Genomic DNA, 21,334 nt, shown 5'->3' with positions numbered 1-21,334 from the left:
ATTGAAATGGGCGCTTATTCTTCCATTCTGATAAGGGTACAAAGTTGCCCACATCCTCCAGGAGACTGTAACCAAGATCTCCCTACATACTCCTTCACCAAGTCAGGGAAAAAACACAACCAATGAGACAAAGTGGTGAAGGACTCTGAGGCAAGATGTTCTTGTGTACAGTTTCCTGAATCATTTAATAATGTCACAGGAGAGCAACATCCTGACATTTCTTCCTGTAGCAGCTTGAGAAAAGCACATCACCTGGAAACCTTTCCACCACTAGACCAAAGGGGCACTGGTATCAAGGCTTGCTTACAGAAGAGGAGGCAGCCATTTGTCCTAAGAGTGAGTTATGAATCCTTACAGCCGTCTGTCAGGCTCAGTCAAATGTTTCGTATATGTAGAGCCTATTGATCTACTCAGGAAATAGGAAAGTGGACCTATTTGAAGAGGGGTGTGTGTGTTGTCTCTTGTCTTAGGGAATACATTAAACTTACATCACAGAAAAAACAGCTTACTGCTTTTATGTTTTTTTTTTTTTTTAATTGTTGTTTTGCATGGTGGTGGAACTGAACCCAGGGCCTTCTACAGACCAGGCAAGTGCTCTTATGACTGAGCCACATTTGCAGCCCCACTTTTATAAAAGATTAGACACTTGGCTTCTGCCTACAGGGACAAGTGACTTTGATGGGAAATGAAATGACTTCTAGGGTTGCTTTTTCTCATGTCATGATTAGGAAGTCAGCTGCCAAGGTTCATTTTTCATGGGGTGGAAAGGACAGGGAGAGAGAAAGAAAGAAGGCAGGGATAGAGGGAAGGATGGAGGGAGAGAGGTCCTTGCATAAGTACCTGTTGTTATGTACTGCGTGCATCCTGAGAGGAGCCCCGACATGCGCTCCTACTGGGGTTAAGACCACATGTTCAACAGACTGGGTGAGGTGACTTTGTTTTGCACCTAGAGTCTTTGTGTGATGTTTCAGAAAGCATGCAATTTGGACTTCAGGTCTTCTCTCTTCCTGTCTTGTGTGTTTGCACAGCTGGTCTACCTTAAAAGTTCCTTTAGGGTGAGATGTCCTGGTCTCATTTCCTACTATATTCCTGCAATCTACATGACCTGAAAAATCAGAGCCAGTCAGGGATTTTTTTTACTGAATATATGTTTCAGTAGGAAGAATGGTGATTCCTAAGCAGACTCTCAAAATGCAAATTTAATTTCTAATTTATATGGTACAAAAGAGGAGGAGAATAAAGGAGACCAGTACACCAAGAAAACAATTAAAAAATAGGCCCAGGGTGTCTTAAGGCCCAATCCTAACTCTTGAATGAACATAGTCTCCTGCCTTTGTCCTATCACCAAAGCAGTCGGATCTCTTAAAAAAAAAAAAAAAAAAAAAAAAAAAAATCACTGCACTGGTAATCTGTTTCTGTACCTGCATCACCCCAAACTCTGCCAGCCTCTCGAGACTGGGCAATCTACCTGTGTCCTCAGGCTTCATGTTCCTCCACCTGTGCTCCTGGTGACAATTCCATCTCTCTTCCATCTTTCAGGAATCGGACACTGGCCCTTCCCTTCCCTTCCCTTCTCCTCGAGGGGCCTGAACCTTGTGTTTCTCCAAGGAAAAGGCAGCTTTCCATATTCTTGTGACTCCTCCTCTTGATTTTCACCTGATGAGGCCCCCCACCCCCCACTTTAGGTCTCAGTTTAAATGGCACTTTTTTTGGAGTAGTTTCCCTGATGCTCCAACCCTCTCAGCCCCCAAGGATAGTTCAGGACCCTCTTTGATAAGAATTTCCCTTCCCAACATTATTCAAAACTGAAATTATGAAGGGATTGTAGTGTCTCCTCAGCCAACTAAGCCCTGTGAGGAGCAGATCCATGTGGGACAATGCTGTTGCCCTAGTGTGCAGCACACAGTGGGCACTATATATATATTTAGTGAAAAAACAGTTCAGAGGAGGAAAAGCTTCCAGGACAAGTACCTACTGATTAGGCCTTCAAAGATGGTAAGTGTGTGAGTAAGAAGTGACGGGGCGCAGCAGACACAAAATTTAGCTTGCCAGCCACCTGGCCAGACAGGCTAATCTGCACTGAGCTCCTTCCTATACTTAGTCACCTTGCCTTCCCCAGGGTCCCTGGTAGCCTTAAGAGGTCCTCTACAAATCAGTTGTGATTCACAAGCTTAAATAAAAAACACCGGAAAAGCTAAGGGAGTATACTATGTGCCAGCCACTTTTGCATGTGATCTTTTACTTAATCCTTATGACCCTGTGATTTTGGTGTCACTGAAACTATTTTGTGGATGAGAAAGTTTAAGCCCAAGTTAAGGGTCTGGTCTAGGGTCACACAGAGACAGCTTTCCTCACTCAGGGTCCCCAGGACTTTCTATTCTAGGATGTTGGCTGGCCGTGTGTTCTCATCCCCAGGTCGTTCATAACCCCCGGGTGCCTGGCCTGTCTGGCAGCAGCAGACAGGTGAGGACCTGGGAGCCACACCCTTCTTCCTGTTCATCTCTGCTTCCTCCATCATGACTCGTTTTTGGCATCAAAGAGAAGAATGTTTTCTCCCTATTGGTTTGGCCACCACGTGACCCCAGCCATGCATCCATCATAGACCGTCCCTCCAGGGGATCTGGAGAGCTTTGCAGAGCTCATCTGGCCAGCTACGCTGTGATGGATGTGGCGTTTACACGCAGGCCTGTTTCCTGAGACCAGGACTGTTTACAGTCACACTTGGCTAAGCATTGCTCTGTACTGTTTTTATTTGGCTTCTGAGGCTCAGTGATTCAGCCATTTTTTTTTCATAATAATAAAAGACTTAACCAAAAACAAACTTCAGTATCTTTGCTGAGAGAGGTTCAGAAATGTACTCTAGGGGAGAAATGGCTCTCAGTCAAATCCTCTTTGTGGTTCATGCTATTTAGAAGATCAGCTTCACTTTGACATGTGTTTAGACAGGGCTAATTACAAATGCTCCCCTCTGCCCCATGCCCTGACCATGCCACCCACTGACCTTGTACATCAGCAGGTACTTATTCTGGGAACAGGAAACTCAAGACTGGAGAGGTAGACCTTAAAAGCAGACGGCAGTTTAAGTCACACAACAGAGGAATGTGCACTGGGGTATTCAAACAGCAGCTCACTCATGTCTACCATGTTGTCAGAGGCTCCGCTATGGTAGGAACCATTGGCTTAACATTCTACTCAGATGCCAGCAAGAATATAGCTCAACTTATTGCCCAGGAGCCACGCCCTTATTACCTAGCACTTAATACATCAGAGTTATCTTTACTTATAATATTTTAAATTACGAAATAGACAAAAATACGTCTTGACTTTTGAAAAATAGAACCTGAATCCTTAGAACACACGCCTGCAAGCTACTTGCTGTGGTTATGTGATCTACATAGGGCTGAAGAAGCATATGAAGAGTGACTAGCTTAACCAAAATAAGCCTGAACTTGCATTTGAAAATGTAGGTTCTCAGGGCTTGTCTTCAAGGCTTCCTGGCAGGAGCAGGCAGGGGAAGGCAGATGGCTCAGGGGTGTGACTCTCCAGTGCCTAGGCCTCAGTGCAAGTATCACAGGCCATCTCAAAGAGTGTTCCTGGGAACTTGTTGAAAATGCTGAATTCTGGACTTCCCCAAGTTTTTGATGAAGACACTATGGGCTAGGGCTGGCAGCCTGATTTAACAAGCCCTCTGGGTAATCACAATGCACCCTGAAGTTTGAGAAGACTTCTAGAATGGTGTTTCTTCAACTTGAATGGGCCCATGGATGATGGGGGGTGGTGGTCCTGCTAAGGTGCAAATTCTGAATGACCCAAGCAGGAGGCAGTTCAGGTTCTGCATTTCTAACTGGCTGCCGGTGCTGTCCACACTGCTGTCTGCAGCCTTCAACCTGAAGTTCATCTTCCTTCCAAACAGGCTGAAGGCTTAGGCAGTTGGATTCCTGGTGCTGAAACTTGGTCTTCATCTTAAAGTTATGGGACCCCAAGGCCACGACTCCAGCATCCAAGAAAGCTTCTTGATTTCCATAGAGGAGCTTAAGTATAAGCAGCTCTCTCAGTCCAGAGTCTAAGAAAATGATAGTGAGTGGACACTGCCCAGGCATGGGCAACACAGTCCCCATTGCTATTCCGTGCTTTCCCACTACACTGCTGTGTGGCCTGAAACAATTCTAAACCTCCTTGTGCCTCAAATCCCCCTTCTGCAAAAAATGCAGTCATTTCTAAGGTTTCTTTCCAAATCTCAGCTTCTATCATTTTATAAAAGTGGCTAGTGATTCCTAGGGTCATAAAACAAAAATTCAGGACTTGGCACATGAAGGCAAATGTTGCTCTAGCAAGAACCTTAAATTTTCAATGTGATTGATAGTTTCAACTCCCCAGAAATCACAGTCTTGGTAATTCATGGGAAACTGGGTGCACCAGTTAAACGGGTGTCAGGAGGAGAAATCATGGGCGACCTTTCCAGGCAGTGTGCAGTGCCAGGAATCAATGCCGACTGCCCTTTCAAAACATCCAGGGCACTCTGCCGATGCCACCATTGTATACTGGCCGTGGAGCTGACTCCAGAGTCCTTTTATCCTTTCGTTAACATGTAGTTTTTATATTTACACATTTCCAATGAGATTTATAACAGCCTTTCAACAAAACGCAGGGACAGAACTGAAATGTGCAGCTGGCTCAAGAACAGGTAATGCAGAAAGAAAACACTTCTCCTGGAAGCTTCGAGGCTCTTTAAAGGCAGATATCCCAAATTTGGAAAATCTTACAGAGATAGCAAGAGGGATCCATCTAATTCCTAATCTGAATACCTAATAAGCCTGGTAAGACACTGTGGAGACCTTTGTTTTTAAAGACATCTTGGGTTGGTTTCATGACAAATACATTTAATGATATTTCTTACTCTTTGACACTCTCATTCACTGAACGATAATTGCTAAACATCTATCCTGTGCTAAGCACAATTCATCTTCTAACTACATCCTGACCCTGAAACCATACTGGTTCTCTGTAATTTAATTTTGCAAGTGGTAAAAATGTTTAGATATAAGTTCCTACTGCAGGGATGTATTTTGGCCAAAGATTAAAAAGCCAAAACCAAAACCACAATTTATTGTCGAATTCCAAGCATGTGAATTCAGAAACACAAACCAAGCAAACTTGAAACTCCTTCCCTCTCTACCATGCTGCATTAGAGATGGCACTTTGTCACAGTAACTGCAGCTTGATTCTATTCAGCTTGGTGGCAGAGGCTCCAAGGGATGGATGCAGCGGCAGTGCCCTTGGACTGATGTTGTTTCAAGCTGAGAACTGTCCTCAATGTGTCTAGTGGATTCCAAAGGCAGCCTTTGCATGTTCAGAGGGTGGAAAGGCCCACCTCCCATGTGTGCACACCACACAGCAGGTCTGCTGGCCTTGGAGGGTGGGCCGGGTTCCAAGGCGGGGATATGTGTGTGTGTGTGTGTGTGTGTGTGTGTGTGTGTGTGTATGTGTGTGTGTAGAGCCCCTGCCCTGGTATAAATGGAAGAAAACTAATTTTATTTTACAGTTAAGGCCAAAACTTTAAAAGCAAATACTCAAAGGAGGGCTGGCCTGTGCACTGACTATCACACTAAGGGGCTGGGGGCGTCAAGCTTACCTAGCATGGGTTCTAACCCCAGTGCCACAATAAAGAAAAACAAAACAGGAAAGAAAACTGTCCTAAAGCATGAGTGACAGACAACAGACCAAGTCACCTGGGGAGGAAAAAAAGGAGGAGGATGGGAGGGCTGAGGCCCAGACACAGGGGCGTTGTGTGCCAGAGGGAAATAAGACATGGGGGAATCCACATGGGTAGCTTTTCATGTCATTTTTCTCTGCTTTTCCATTTTGTCTAAGGCTGACCTTAATCCATAGGGAACTCAGTGAAGAATGACATATATATATGTATGTGCCTATGGACATTGGCCTCCCTGTCTTCCTTTACTCAAGGTGGAGGAGATAAAACTCTGTCAACAGAGGTGGGGAGACAGGTACATGGGAACAGTAATACCCGGGCAGAGCCTGTTCTTACATGGTCTGATGTAACTGATTATGGAACTCAACGATTAGAATTAGTCACTGCTTTGGAAGAGGCTCATGTTCATTTCAAAGGCTGCTCATACCCTGGAGAGCCTAAAACACTTTGGACTAGATATAAAAGGCAATATGGAATAATGTCAGGATCTCAAGGAGAGACATGACAGTAGGACAGAATAGTATCTCACTTCTGACAAGAGAACATGCTGTGAATCTATGTGGATGAGTGTTTTGACTGTGGTCCTACCACACCGGCCTAAATTTATATCAGAATACGTGACCTGTAAGTCCCTCCATGACCACCCCTCATCTATTGGCTTCACAGGTTTCCCTTGCTGTCCTTCCCAGGAAAATTCTCCCTCCAGAATCCCTTACTCCTTGACCTCTCCCAGTTCTTGCTTTGTTACACCTGGGACATTTGTTAAACTGTCAATGCCTAGACCTGGCTCTCAGATCTTCTGATATAGTAGATTTGGATGGGGCCCAAGTATTTGTACTTTTAATATGCACCTTATACCCCATGATGAATGAGAACAATAGTTTGTTCACTGAAAATCCTTTGAAGAACACATGTCTAGAGCTTGTGAGTCCTGTACTATTCAAGCCAGAAACTGTTCTTTGCCCCTCCAACCCCAATGAGCTGCTGAAGGGCCACTGCCTTCCTGACCCCTGTCATCTCATGGGTTCTGCAGACAGGCCTCACTATGGATCTGATGCACTGGCTTCAGTTTCTCCTGCCCAAGTTGACTCACAGCTCCCAATCGAGAGCTGAGCAAGAGAGGGCAGGGGAAAGGAAAGGGATTTTATACCACATATGGACAACTTAGGGCTGATTCTGAAAGCCGAGGCTTCCTAGTTTGTATGACACCAGTGATAAATATATGGAGTATTTGTTACATAGGAATTCCAGTGGAGTGGGGGTTGCTCATTGCATCAAGACTTCAGAAGTTCAGGATTATTTAAAACTGACATAGCACTGGGCCAGGGGAATCATTACAGAGGGTGAGCATGATTTCTACATGCAGTATTGTTTTCACTGATTCATCCTGTGAAAGGAAAAAAATCTAATCCCATCGTGGGCCCCTGTGGGCAGAGGGAGTGAAAGTCTGGGGAAGTCCAGGGGGACATCTCCAGAGGCCAACTCTGCTCCTCACAAAGCCACGCAGCTAATGTGATTATAAGACCTAATGAACTGAAACAAATCCAGTTTTGAACATCTTCATAGCTAATGACGATCACATCTTCTCCCTCAAGATTTTTCATTTTCTGTTTGTAAATCATGAATAAAATGGAGGTGATGGGTTCAGGATGACAAGTCTCAGCAGTTCACAAGTGTTTTATGCTGTGGATGTCACAGCAGTTTCCAGGTTGAAGGATCAAAGGGAACTTATGCTATATTACATGCCACAGTGAGAAGAACTTTTTTGAAGAGAACTTAGATTATGGATTTATTAAGCTAAAATTTTGGAGAGAGCCCTTTCTCCTTATTGAGCTTAAAGTGCTTGTATCTAAACAGCCTATATGGTCACTCTAGCTCAATTTCCATTTTCTTTGGAAGGTAAAGAGCAGAAAAACTCTACAGTCTTACACAATGAGAGCTAATATCAGGTACAGCTTGGACACCACTACCCCTCACTGCTCTATGCTGTGTTTCACTCCTTTTCTGGAAGGGACATTTTAAAGTCATTTAGTTGAGAGGCAGGCAGTGACAGATGGTGAAGCAGAAAGCTTCCCAGACTGGGAAAGACTTATCTTAGAGATGTGTTCCAATGCTGGCCATATCTTCCTGGAATGTTAAAATAACTCAATTCTAACTTTGTTAATTTAATAACAAAGGAAAGGAATATTTATGGAATACCAGGCTCCATTAAGAACTTTAAAAATAAAACAAGGGAACTCAAAAGAAATTTTGCACAAAGCATCAGGAATTCACTCTTCTCTGTCATAGAGGCTTTGAGTAGGTCTGATTGTGCCAAGGGCACAAGCTGCATTGTGAGTGGCGCCTCCCAGAGGTATGAGGTTGGCATTGCACAACCATGGTGGTGGATCTAATGTTGTAGACTGGAAAATAAAACAGCGGGATTTGATCTTGAGAGGACCACTGTGTACTTATTTCTCATAATTCCATTACATGAAAACTTCAAGAAAAATATACTTACAAAATGGCACAAGAGATGTGTTTTGGGGGCAAAAGGAAAACTCATCTGGAAGCCAGGTGTGGTGGTGCATGCCAGTAGTCTGAGGCTCAGGGAGGTAGATCACTTGAACCCTGGAGTCTGAGACCAGCCTGAGAAGCACAGTAAGACGGTGTCTCAAAAACAAAACAAATTCTAAAACACAAAACCAAAAGGTCATCTAGAAAAATCAAGCTGTCACTGATGTTTAGTAAATACTAATGGAAAAAGAAGTTCATATTTTAAATTCACTAGATTAAATAAACTAGTTAAGTGGCTTCATATCAGTTCTTTATGTAAGCAATTATTTGTAACAGTTATGTGGTTTCCCAATGCTAACTATAAAACAATAAATTGTAATACCTCTGAAGAGACTGATTTGGTCTTTTTCACATTACCTTTCTTAGACCTTTCTCCAAACTCTTAAAAACTTGAATTCATTTTCCTTCTTCATAAGCTTCCATGTTGTACTATATCAGGAACAAGCAGATTTTATGAACAACTGATCCACCTGTAGCTCAGACACGTTCTGTTTCACCTGACTGAGAACTCAATTAAGAGCAGTGCAAGACACTGAACCCTCTCTAGTCAGAATGATCTAAGTCTGCTAAGTATGTTTCTGCTGCCAGGATCCTTCTAGGACACCAAGGCATATAATTTCAGGATAGTTTCTAAACTGTTGTTTTTTTTGTTTTGATATATATATATATATATTTTTTTTTTTTTTTTTTTTTCTAAACTGTTAATACTCTCCCAGAGTACTAGGACTATAAGTGTTAAAGAGAGCAGGGGTTGGTTGAAGGGGCAAATGCCAACATTTTTATACTTCCTAATAGCGTGGTGCTCATTGGCCCTTTCCCTTAATTTATTAATTGGTGTGGCTTTCAGATGCACTGAAGGACATCCTTCTGCTGCAGGTGACTAGAATATTAATATTCTCCTTTACTGTGGCCTGCACAGTCCTATTGAGGGGGCTGTATTAGGTACCAGCTGAACATACTGATTAATGTCATAATAAGTGGCTTTTATAAAATATTAATATAAGAAAATGTCAAGATTTGTTTACCTGCCTTTTTCATAAAAGTATAAAAATGGTATTGTTCTATTGGTGGGTACATAAAGCTTTATGCCTCCATGTAAGAAACTCTTAAAAGATTTTAAAAGGTTTTCTGTCTTGATGAATTAGCTTGCCTCTTTTTATAAAAACTAAACTATACATACAAAAACCATATTTCCTTTTTTCTTCTTCCCTCGTAGGCTGACTGTAAGCTCAAAGAGTGTAATTATCTTCAATTATAGCAATTATCTTAGTCTATCTTTTTTTTCCTCTCTCTGCACCAACTCCAATTACAAGTTTATTTCACACATTTTGAAGAAACTTGTATGTCTTTATTATATCTTCAATATTTTTAGCAGCAAGTCTTAATTTCTGAGTAATGTATACACAGAGCTTTAAATTTAATTACAATGGACTATTCCTTTATAGATTTTAAACATTTTCAATGTCTGGATTACACTTTAGAAGGAAGATATGCTTTCATAGGATCAAATATTGAAAGGAGGAAAAAGGAAGGAAAGAAGAAAGGAGAGAAGGATAGAAAGGAGGAAGGAAAAGTTCTCCCATATAATTAAACTTTGGACCATAAATTCAGATACATAACGATATAATGAAGGCAGGATCCTGATGACATAAGACACAAAGACTAAGGAGATTAAGCTCTAACCAGCTTTATCCTAAGGGCTATCCAGGAAACTATGAAATTCTTTGACTATTCTATTTCTTTGAAAGAACTAGTAGCCTTCATCCCTATCTATACATTAGAATCACTCAGGAAAAATTTTATCATATATCAATGCCCAGGGCTAATCCCCAAAGTTGGCTTAATTGGTCAGGAATAGGGGTTGGGCATTTGATCCCCAGGGCATATGAATATGCAAATTTCAAAATTTGAATGTGCAAATTTATAAATTTGCAAATGCTATGTCAAAATCTTACTCATTTCTACTGCAGTATTGGGAAATGGTGTGAGTAAGGTGGGACAATATACAGCAGATACCGTTCATCTTTCTGCTTTCCCCACAAGTCTGGACCAGGAATCATGTTGACCGAACTGTTTGCTCAGATGTTCCCCGACTTATGATGGGGTTACAGTCCCAGGGAACCCCTCATAAAAAATACTTAAGTTGAAAAGGCATTCAATACCCCTTGTCTATCAAACAGGGTACTGTGTGAGGGGGGTTGTTGGTTGTCACCTTGTTGGTGGTGTGGCTGACTGGGAGTGGTGGCTTACTGCTGCTGCCCAGCAATGTGTCCCCCTGGGAGAAGGTACAAATTCAAAGCACAGTTTCTACTGAAAACACATTGCATTTTCACCATCATAAAACTGAGAAAACATAAGCTGAACCAATTTAAGTCGGGGAAGGTGTTATATTCTTAGAGCCCAGCATCAGTCTATTCCAGAGAGTGAAACACAAAGACTCAGATTCATCAGATGCAGGTTTGAGTCATATTTTTTAACTGCTATATTATTTCTACAACATCTTCTCTGCATTCCTCAAAATGCAAACTTAAAGTTATATAACTATTCATGATTTATTAAAGAAGCTGAAATAGCATGGTTTAAAAGTTTTTCTACTATAAAAATTTCAACAAGAAATATATTAAATCTCCCAACCTGTTATTGGTGTGAAGCTCACATACCACTGTTTCAGGGATGTGTGTCAAAGCTGATCTAAAATACACCTGTTACCAATCCACTTGCAAAATCATCCATAATTCTTAGAGGTAAAGAGGATAGAAGAAATTGACACAATATTATGACAATAACTTTTCTTTATGCTTTAAGTTATTTTAGTTTTTCTATTGATCTTCATTGTTTAAGTGGACACTATATACTTTGTTCAGCTCAGCTTGACATTCATTGGAAGATTATCATCATGGGCCAGGTGGGCCTGAACATTCCAGCCTTAGTCGGTCCTATCTCCTTGGTCATGACCTCCTGTGGGCTTTTTCTTTCCAGCCTTTGACCATGCTAGGTTTACCCTCACACTGGAACTTTTATATTAGTTGTTTATTTTCTAAAATGATCATCCTTTAGGGCATCATACAACTGGATCCTTATTTTTTAGTCCTGATGCAACATCATGTTCTCAGAGCTCTCTCTGACCAATCCACTCAATGGCCTGCTGTCCACTCCCAGCTCAGTCTTCATCTCATTACCCTGCCTTCTTTTCCTGTTAGCTGAAAGCATCTTATATATTGGTCTTTGTGCTTATTGTTGCATGTGTGCTCTACAGAATATAACTTCCAGGAGCACAGGTTGTCTTTGCAGCTATAATTCCTGCACCTATACAGTAGCAGACACCCAGTAAAACACTGATAGAGTGAATGAATGCACATCTCTTCAGTCTTAGTAAGAACAGAAATTAATACAGTCCTGTATTCTTTTGAGGTTGAAACTACTGATGGTTACTAGATAATAAATGAGTATGCACAATTGCAATTCTAACCTACAGTTCTCCATGCAATCTGCACATGTTGGGATTTTAATTGGATCCACAGTGCCAGCCACTTTTGCAGAGAAGGCAATTTGCATCCTGAGCCTCACTGACCTCTAGTTGGCTCTAAGCTTCTGCCAGAATGAGCTTCTCCATTTTGTACATCTTGCAGTCTTGGCTGTTCCTTTCAATTCCCAGCAGCTAGACATTGTTTGAAACTGCATTTCCAATCTTATGTTGATGCTTTTTTTTAGACTGCTTTATTGGGAACAACACCATGTTTATTTGGCCTAGGGCCCTCAGTATGCCATGGTAGTTTTGGGGTCTCTTTTCACATGTCTGTCTTGAGATGGGAGTTACATTGCAAAAAACATTCATTTAATGTTAGTGGATTCATTACAGTCTGGGATCTTTTGTCAGTAATCTTATCCTTCCATTATTACCACATGATACTAAGAGAACTGGCCAGAAAGTCAGTTGTAATATCTTCAGGACAAATCCTAGTGACATATGGCATAGACAGTTGGGCACTACCACTATTTTGAGATGCTTCTGCTTGGTCTAGACTAGCGCTTTCAGTCATATTGATAACACACTTCGCCAGCTTTCCAAACAAGTGCCTATGTTTGCATGTCGCTCTATTCAATATCGTCAGTATTTCAGTTTTCCATTCCATATAGAAAAGTATATTTGACAGCACTATTGAAATCAGCTACAGTTGGAGCTTGTCAAACATGCAGAGTCCAGTGCCCTCACCCAGAATAGATTTCCAATAACTATTAGTCCCTTCTCTTGCTTCCCTGGCTGATTTAGTAAAATCTTATTTTATTTCAAAATATACTTAAAGAATCTGTATCTTACTCTATTAAAAGGAGTTGATTCTGATATTATGATTATAATTTATCACTTGAATTTAACTGATGAGAAATAATTAGATACTAGCTGTACATTTATATACATTGAGTAATATTATTAACACAAGAAGATTCTTCTGAACCCAGTAGTTAATTTTTTTTTTTTTTTTGGTACTGGGGATTGAACCCAGGGCTGCTTAACTACTGAGTGACATACCCAGCCCTTTTTTATATTTTTTATTCAGATACTGTGTGTTGCTGAGTTGCTTAGGGCCTTGCTAAATTGCTGACCCTGGTTTTGGACTTGTGATCCTCCTGCTTCAGTCTCCCAAGCTCTAGTGGTTAATCTTAACATCGTGGAAAGAGGCACAACCAGATACTGTGTTGTGCAATGCAATAGGAAGTCATGGGCACTAGCTAGAAAGTCTAGTTATAATGTGAGCATGAAATGACAGACTTTTATTATGATGACTTTGTTACATTTATCACTTGAATGATCAAATATCACAGATTTTGTCTATCCCTGCCAGTAAACGCACATGCACATAATTTCAAAGTTTTTGAACAAACTTTTAGCTTTCTAACTGTGTAAAAATATCAGACCAAATTTTAGATGTGGCCCCTATATAACTATCCATAATGATTATCATCCAAGTATTAATTAAAAAGGTAGACAAATGGGTAAGAGGAAGATGACAGACTATGGCAATTGTGCATTTGAGTGAATACTCCCTGAGTTTGGTTCCTCTCCTTAGCTGTGACCTATTGTAGCTCCTTAAGGCCCAGGCTTAGACTCTTTTCCATACTTTGCTCCATGCTATCTTCCTGAATGAAAATGTGTATTACCCACAAGAATGGCTTTAATTCCCACCAGGTTGCCTCCATCCCCACATCTGGGTCTGAAGCACAAGCCTCCATGAGCTGCACCTGGACTCTCCATCTTCCTATGCCTCAGGATCTTCCCCCTCTCTGTGAATGGTGCCACTTTTAGCTAGGTGCTCTAGGGCAAATCCCAAGTTATCCTATTTACCACACTCTCTCAGCTTCCCTCCATGTCTATGCAACATCAAGTCCCCTCAATGTCATCCCTTAGATGACTTTCAAATTCAGGTCTTCAACTTAACCTTTCTCTCTACCTCCAGAGCCAGCACTCTCCCTGGTCCAAACCACCCTCTCTCACTTTGGCTACTGCAGGAGCCTACTGGTTTCCTGCGTTCACCCTGCTGCTCTCCAGCCCCTTCTCTAAACCTCTGCCAGACAGATGTTTTCAAAACGAAAGTCTGATCACACCAAGCCCACTGCTTAAAACCCTTTAACAGTTTCTCATTGATCAAGGAATAAAGAAAATGCAACCATATAAAGTAGCCTTCAACCTCCTGCAAACTCTGAAGGCTGGTGGCCTTTTGCCTACCTCCCCCCTCCACTCACTGCACTCTCTCACTGTCTACCATCGTGGCTACTTCCTCCTCGGGAACTTCTCCAACCCTACCACAGGCTTTCCCCAGTGAAGTTCCACATTTCTCAGATGTTGGGCAGTCTTCTGAACACAAGGTCACTGCCCACTGCTGTTGGGCTTCTTTCACAGCACCTCATTTTCTTAGTCCACCTAATATTTGATTCATGTTCCTCACAAGGGCCAGACTGTGTGGCAGTCATACCATGAAATCAAACCTGAGATAGCGGGCTGGGGAGATAGCTCAGTTGGTAGAGTGCTTGCCTTGCAAGCACAAGGCCCTGGGTTCAATTCCCAGCACTGCCAAAAAAAAAACAAAAAAAAAAACCACAAAAACCTGAGATAGCGTTAGCAGGACACTGTATCATCTCATCTTGTGGTTCATGCAATCTCACCTCCCGTTGCACACGCTTAATCTTGCTGGACCTGGAGACCCTCATCAGGATTTGATCTTGGTTTGTTTTCACCATTAGTTTTAAAAGAAGTTACATTTGAAAGGAGGGCCCATTTGCATGATGTGCTTTCCCCAATGCCCATGATTATAAATGATCAAATACTTCTGATTATCTAGTAGTAGACAATTATTTTATGAACTTTCAAGTTCAAAGTTTCACAGAACTATTTCCTCAAACTGATATGGATTGACTGATATGGATTTGTATCGGACTGACTTGGCACTATAAGAAAAAGGTACTAACAGAATTGTCAATGACACTGGGATGATGGAACGCCACAGTGAACACGCAGGGCTGAGGAGCTGAACAGAAAAGGGAAATCCTGCTCTGCTGAGATGTCACCACATGCTCAGGCTGAGTTCCCTAACCTTCATCTTTTACTCGCCTACAAAGACCCAAGAGCCTTCTCCGGTCACTACCACCACCCGGCTCCAATTCATAACAACTATTTTAGTTTTGTGTAAAGCTTCAGTTTATCAAGCATTTTCACAGATTTTCCTTTGTGAGGAACTTGAAAATCTTGTAAGAAATGGGGTCTGTGTGTGTGTGTGTGTGTATGTGTTGGTGTTTTTGTTTTTAAATCATTATGGGTGTTTTACAAATGAAGAATCAATAGGACAGAGAGATTCAATGGCTGCCTGAGACGCACAGCTAGCCCAGGAAACAGTCCGCTCCGCCTTACAAACCACACTCTATGTTCCTTCCTCATGATACACTTGTATTCGTAGAAATGTGGTTCTGCAAAGTGAAGTTCTTGCCATAAGCCAGGAGGACACACATCAGACAGCTACTACCATCATGAACCCTGAAGCTGCAGGGGCCTGGCAGCCAGTGCACATGGGGGCAGGCCAGGTGGATATTAATCTTTCTTCCCTTTTGCAAAGAAACACCATCTATCCCATTTTTATTGAAAGACATGGTCTACTTATTCTGTTTTTCTTTTTCTTTTTTCCCTTAGCCCCACCCAAAAAAAAAAAACCCTGGCACAAAAATAAGGAAAATGGTGATTTCAACTTCATGATTGGGGAGTAACAGAGGAGTGGGGCTGGGCCAACCATGATTCCCTCCACTCACCTTGGGTCTTGGCTGCCATTCTTTTAAAAAGACATGACATCCTCTAAAAGGGATGTAGTTCAAGAGTTTCAAAGAGTGAAAGAATGGGGGCGTCTAGGACAGTGTTGACCTGTGAGAACCATGTAAACACTGCAGAGGTGCAGAATAGAACCAGTACTTATGTTTTACTAGTTGTTTAAAAACTGAAGACGAAACAGATTAAGCTTACTAAATATGTGGATGGCTTTCATCTGTGTAGGGTTTCCAACCACTTTAGATGTTCGGTGCTTAATGTAAAATGTTTAATATAAATTCTTTACCATATTAAAAATATTAAAAATCTTAGGCTGTTCAGGGATTTCTGAGATCTAACCTAGGAGATTATCACTTATTTTCTTACTTATTAAGAAAAATCACTGAAGTAATTTAAAAATATTTGCAGGGCACGCAAGGGTAAAATTCTCTTATCCTAGGCTCATAAATCTGTATACAACTTCTAGTTTTGCAAACACATGTCAAAAATATGGAATTCCCCTCAAAGATCTATGCATAAATAGAGTCATCAAGTTTAGACTATGAAGCCCCAGATGGTCTATCGGTATCAACAGAAACCACTTTCCTTGCCAACACAAATTTCATAAACCAGAAATCATTCTCAGGCCTGTGAATGCAGGCATGTCAAGCCTATAAATACATATTACTGTATTCTCGGTACCATGGTAGGTACTTCATTACATGGTCCATAAGATATATTTCAAAAACAAACACTGAGTGTTCAAAATGAACTGTTTATTCTTTACAGCAAAGGTACTAATGCCTTTCTAGAAAGACTGACCTGTGTTCACATGTGTTTGAGTGAGGCAGGACAGTGATTACAGACGCCACCAGTGACCTTTAAAAGCAGAAGCAATACTCTCAGCAGAACTGTTTGTGTCAGGTTTCTTGGACATTTTAACCTATATCCTTTTTTCCTTTCTGATTATCTCAATTTCTGGAATTATATATTTGTGCTGTTGTTAGCAATCTAATAACTATAAATGTGATAGAACAGCTATGTAAACCTAAGTGGTATTATATGATCATTATTGACACAATAAGGAACTTATGAGGTTTTTGAGGTTTATGGCTTCAATAGCTTCCTCTTGTTGCTCAGAGAAGAAAATAAAAGAGATAGGATGCAAGACGCCGGTTTTATCACTGCACAAGAACTTTCTGAAATTGTCAGAGGTACTACAGGACAATGAGAACTCAGTGTTTGAAAATCTCATACAAGCAGGGGACACATGTCTCTTTGATGTCTTCACTGTTAAAGGAGTCAACAGGTTGGAGTCGAGAGAGGCACAGCCCAATGAACATCTGAGATTGCTTTAAGGAATTCCAATGAAAGTGCCATTTTTGTAAAAAGCAGGCACCATCCTCAAAGAACACTGCCTATTATTCTACCCTACACATTTAAAAATAACTTTTGATGTTCTATTTATTTCAAAAAAGACAGGTATTTTTTTGATTCAGTTCACATCACTGATTAGAGATGTTCTAGCTGCCAAGTAAATCTCCACTGAATGCAATTTATGACATTCAAGAACAATTTATGGATCAATTTGGAACTACATGGGACTTAGCTGGTTTTATGAAAATACTTATAGTGCTGAAAGAAATCAATGAAGATTTATTAAGATTGTCATTCTTTGCATAGGTTTTGAAATAGGTTCTTACCCCTTACAAAAAGCCTTTAATATTTCTGGAGTTGAAATAGAGTACTTTACTGCTCTGGTCCTTTTCTTGTGTTGACCCCTTACTCAGTGCTATGCCAGGCTCTGTCAACCTTGTCAGGTGATGGCATCTGGATTCTAAGCCAAGATACTCATGCACTCATAGATCATAAACTTGTCCCTATTTCTATCACCTTTCTGCAACAGGGAGAGAATGTATACCATTCAACCTTCCTGAGTAGCATCTGGAGGCTCATCTGATATTCTCTGAAAGTAAGCAATTAAAGAATCTGACTGAAAATCTGATTTTTAATATATATAAGCATAAGTTGATCATGCACGATTTGCCAGGTACTTCTGAACTTGGTGCCTTGCCTAAAAAAATCAAGTTATATCTAACTTGCTTTTCACAGGACTGCTGTGGGCCATAGGTAGGAGCAGAAGATTGCATGGATAACCATAAACCTTCCTCTCCCTGTACCCAAACTTACTGTAATTTAACTGTAGCTCTTTTCAGCAAGAAATACTCTCTTTGTGACTCTCTTTGGTCCGTGGAAGGCAGAAGGCCATAGTGTGTTAATTCTGAACCTACCCATAAGCTTTGCAGGCTTCCCTCTCACTCTTGGAAGCTTACCAATCCCCTCTGTGAATAAGCCCAGTCTGGCCTACTAGACGATGAGACAGGCATCCCAGTTGCCCTTGCTGTCTCCCAAAGGTCAAGCAGTCCCAGAGGCAGAGACACAAAGCAGAGTGCAAACTGACCATAGACTCATCCATGAGCCTAACTGAGAAAACCTGCCCAGCTAAGCCAGTCCAAACTAGGAAACCACTGAAGCAGGAGCTAAGCAAATAAAATCTATTGCTTTTAAGCTATAAAATTGTGGACTGATTTGTTACATAGCAAAGACACCTGGCACATAAGCATTGTTAACCTCACTTACTAAACAAAGGCCCTGGAACTTGCCGAGCTCAAGAAGTTGGTAAATGGTAAAGCTATCAGGTTACCACATCTGCTTTAAGGGTTCATGCTCTTACGTCACTCCCCTGTTTTTATCTAAATATGAAGTACATATGGAGTGCCTTCCATCCATGTTCCATGTTGGGCTAGACACATTTCCTACATTCAGGGAGCTAACAATTCCTATTTTGTATTTCACTAATGAAACTGCAATTTGATGGTCTTGCTCATACTCTTGCTGTACCTGAAATGCACTTTCCACTATTTTATATCTTTGAAGTCTGCTCAAATGTAACCACCTTGAAAGAATCTTCCTTAATGTCCCAAGATAAAATTTTCCACCTTGTGGTTGATTGCAAAAATAACTGCAATTGCTCACTCCTTCCTTCATCCTTGTTCTTTGCAATGTGACTTTTTGGCACTTTGTATCAAAAGATGAGAGATCTATTTTCCCACCTGCTGAATCCAAACTGGCCTTGTAATTTGCATTGGCCAAGAAACGTGGCAGAGGTGACAATGTGCTGTTCTGAGATAAGGCCTAAGGTATGCTGCATGTTGCCATTCATTTTCCAGAAACCTAACTCGACCTCTTTAACAAGCCAGAGCTGGCCTTGCTGAGGGTTGAGACCACAAGGACTAGAGCTTGGGCCGCCCGTCTGTCTCAACTAAAGCCCCCAGACATGTGAGGATCCCAGCCAAGATCAGCAAAGCCAAACCTCCCTGAGCAGGGTTGCTCACAAGGGAGACCAGCTGAGCCCAGCCTGAACTGCCCACCACAGAGTTAAATGGTCATTGAAAACTACTAGGCTTGTGCTGAAGCAACGGACAAGGGGTATCTATTGTACTTTTTGTGTAAGAGATTCTTTGTACTTTTGTAGCATTTCACCAAACTTATTTTTTGAATATCTCATGTATTCAACAAATGTCAGTGAATGAATGAATGGATAGGTGACTAAATATTCAATTACACAGAGGTAAGCTTTTTCTAATGTAACAGAACTCTGACTCTTTACTTTTATTTTGGAGGGAATATCTTCTATCTTGTCTGGCTGTGAATTAGAGCAATGTTGAGCACAGGGCCCAATACTTAGCAGGTGTGCTCAATAGATGTTCATTCCCATTGAGCCTGTACGTAAAATAAGATGTCAAGCAAAGAAGAAGCCAAAGCAAACATCATGCATTGAGACATGCAGAGCATTTTTCCTAAATGCTTTCAAAATCAGGACAAACTCTCCTGGTTATTGCTGGATGGAGATTTAGGGCAAGTGACATGCTGCTTTGTTTTCCCTTTGAAAATATATTCCTTTAAGTGGTTTCATGGCCCCTCAAGCCACCCAAGCACAAAGAGTAGCAAAGTTCCAATAGGAAAAGGCTGTCTCTGGAGGTTTTTCTACTTTCTCTAGGCTAGGAGTTTTCTTAGTTTGGGATGCACACTTGTAGCAGTTTGGGAGCTTTAAAAAAACACCTGTAATCCTAGCTATTCAGGAGGCTAAGCAGAGAGAAGATCATGAGTTTGAAGCCAGCCTCAGCAACTTGGTGAGACCCTGTATCTCTTTCTCTCTCTCTCTTCCTCCCTCTTTCCAACCCCACAAAACCACAAACAAAATAAAACAAAACAAAAAAGACAATGAAACGAAAAAGAAAAAAAAACCCACAAAAAACAAAAAAGCACCTCCAGAGGTTGATTTAATTAGTCTGAGGGTACAGCCTGCACATGGGGACTTTAAAAAGTCCTTTGGGTAATTTTACTAAATAGTCAAAGTTGAGAATTGCTGCTCAAACTTTCCCCAGAATATTCCACCAGTAAAATGGTTATGATTGGATTTAACTTTAAAGACAGTCCTAAATAAACCTTCTTTTTCATGTACCTATAATCAAAATCCAGCACTGAAATACTATAGCTGGAAAATAATTTCTTATAATAGACGACGACTGACTCAAAAGGAATTAAGAAATAATTATCAGATGAGCAACTTCCTGATGATCAACTCAACAGGCATAATACGAACACTTGGCAGGGTATTAAATGTCTTACAAGCCTTAAACATTATTAGATACTCAAAATTTTACTGACCTAAATTAAAAAACACAGAATACTACAGATTACATTAAATAATACATGGGAACTAAAATGCACTTAAGTGTACAATCTAAAAGTATATTAGCTTAAAAATCTTTCTCTGAAAATGTACACACATGAATAAAAATACTTTATTGTAAGTCAAGGTACAATATTTTAAAGTGATTTGGGGTTCAGATTTAGGATGTGAGTTTCAAAAGAACAGACTTCATCTTCCTAGTATATAAATGACATGACAATAGTGTTATTTTCAGGATTAATTATTTCTGATACTATTCAAGCATTGAAAAATGACAAATAATCTTGTTATAAGCTATGTTAAGGCATGCAAATGCTTTAATGCCAAAATTTCATTCTCAATAAATTCTGTAACTGTAATTTTAAGGACCTCCAACTCATATTCAGAATGAGAATTATCCAAGTCAAAGGTTTCCCAGGAGAAAAATCTGGTTTGACCTTCTGACTTCCAAGATAGGGAAAACAAGACTCAGAGAGGTCAGGCAATGCCCCCAACACTGCCCCAGTGACTGGGAATCCAGCCCTGATTGACTGATGCTCCCTCCTCTTGCCTCTATAGGGGCATCTGGAAGATAATGGTGAAGAGTATTCCAGTCCTGCAAAAATGGTGGTACAGCTGGATTTAATCCCCAGATTTTGCCAAGTATTTAGATTTGCCAACTTCTGCTATAGGTGGTTGTGTTCAGGATTTTGGCACTGGGAGAAATTATCACTTTCTACCCTAATTCTTATTATAAACAGGCTAAAGTCAACTGTTGTAATTTAATACACTGGTTAAAAATACATTTACTGTATTTTTTGTAGTCTATTTTTAACATATTACAATAGTATGTTATAATTAATGAACCAATATTGGCAATTATTATCTATGGTTCAAACTTGGTTTAGATTTCTTAGTTTTTATCTAATGTCCTTCTTTTGTTCTAGGATTCCATCTAGGATGCCATATTACATTTAGTTTTAGTTTGCCCTAATTTTCATTATTGAGAGGGAGGAAAAAGGAGAAAGAGAGAAACAGAGAGATACCA

The 21,334-nt window shown here is 40.7% G+C and overlaps 1 protein-coding gene across 7 annotated transcripts in view; it reads right to left on the bottom strand.

Annotated features, from left to right (window-relative positions):
* Positions 1-21,334, bottom strand: part of Pag1 (phosphoprotein membrane anchor with glycosphingolipid microdomains 1) — a 127,821-nt gene that overhangs the window by 24,572 nt on the left and 81,915 nt on the right. For 2 of the 7 annotated variants that reach the window (XM_047554682.1, XM_047554691.1), the window contains one exon: positions 8,211-8,338. The exons of the other annotated variants lie outside the window; for them this stretch is intronic. The gene's annotated coding sequence lies outside the window, so the exon portion shown is untranslated. The remainder of the gene's footprint in view (positions 1-8,210; positions 8,339-21,334) is intronic. 7 annotated transcript variants of the gene reach the window in all.

This window comes from Sciurus carolinensis, chromosome 1 (assembly GCF_902686445.1).
Source record: "Sciurus carolinensis chromosome 1, mSciCar1.2, whole genome shotgun sequence".
NCBI classification, from domain to species: domain Eukaryota; kingdom Metazoa; phylum Chordata; class Mammalia; order Rodentia; family Sciuridae; genus Sciurus; species Sciurus carolinensis.
This window is presented reverse-complemented; position numbering and strand designations above follow the sequence as displayed.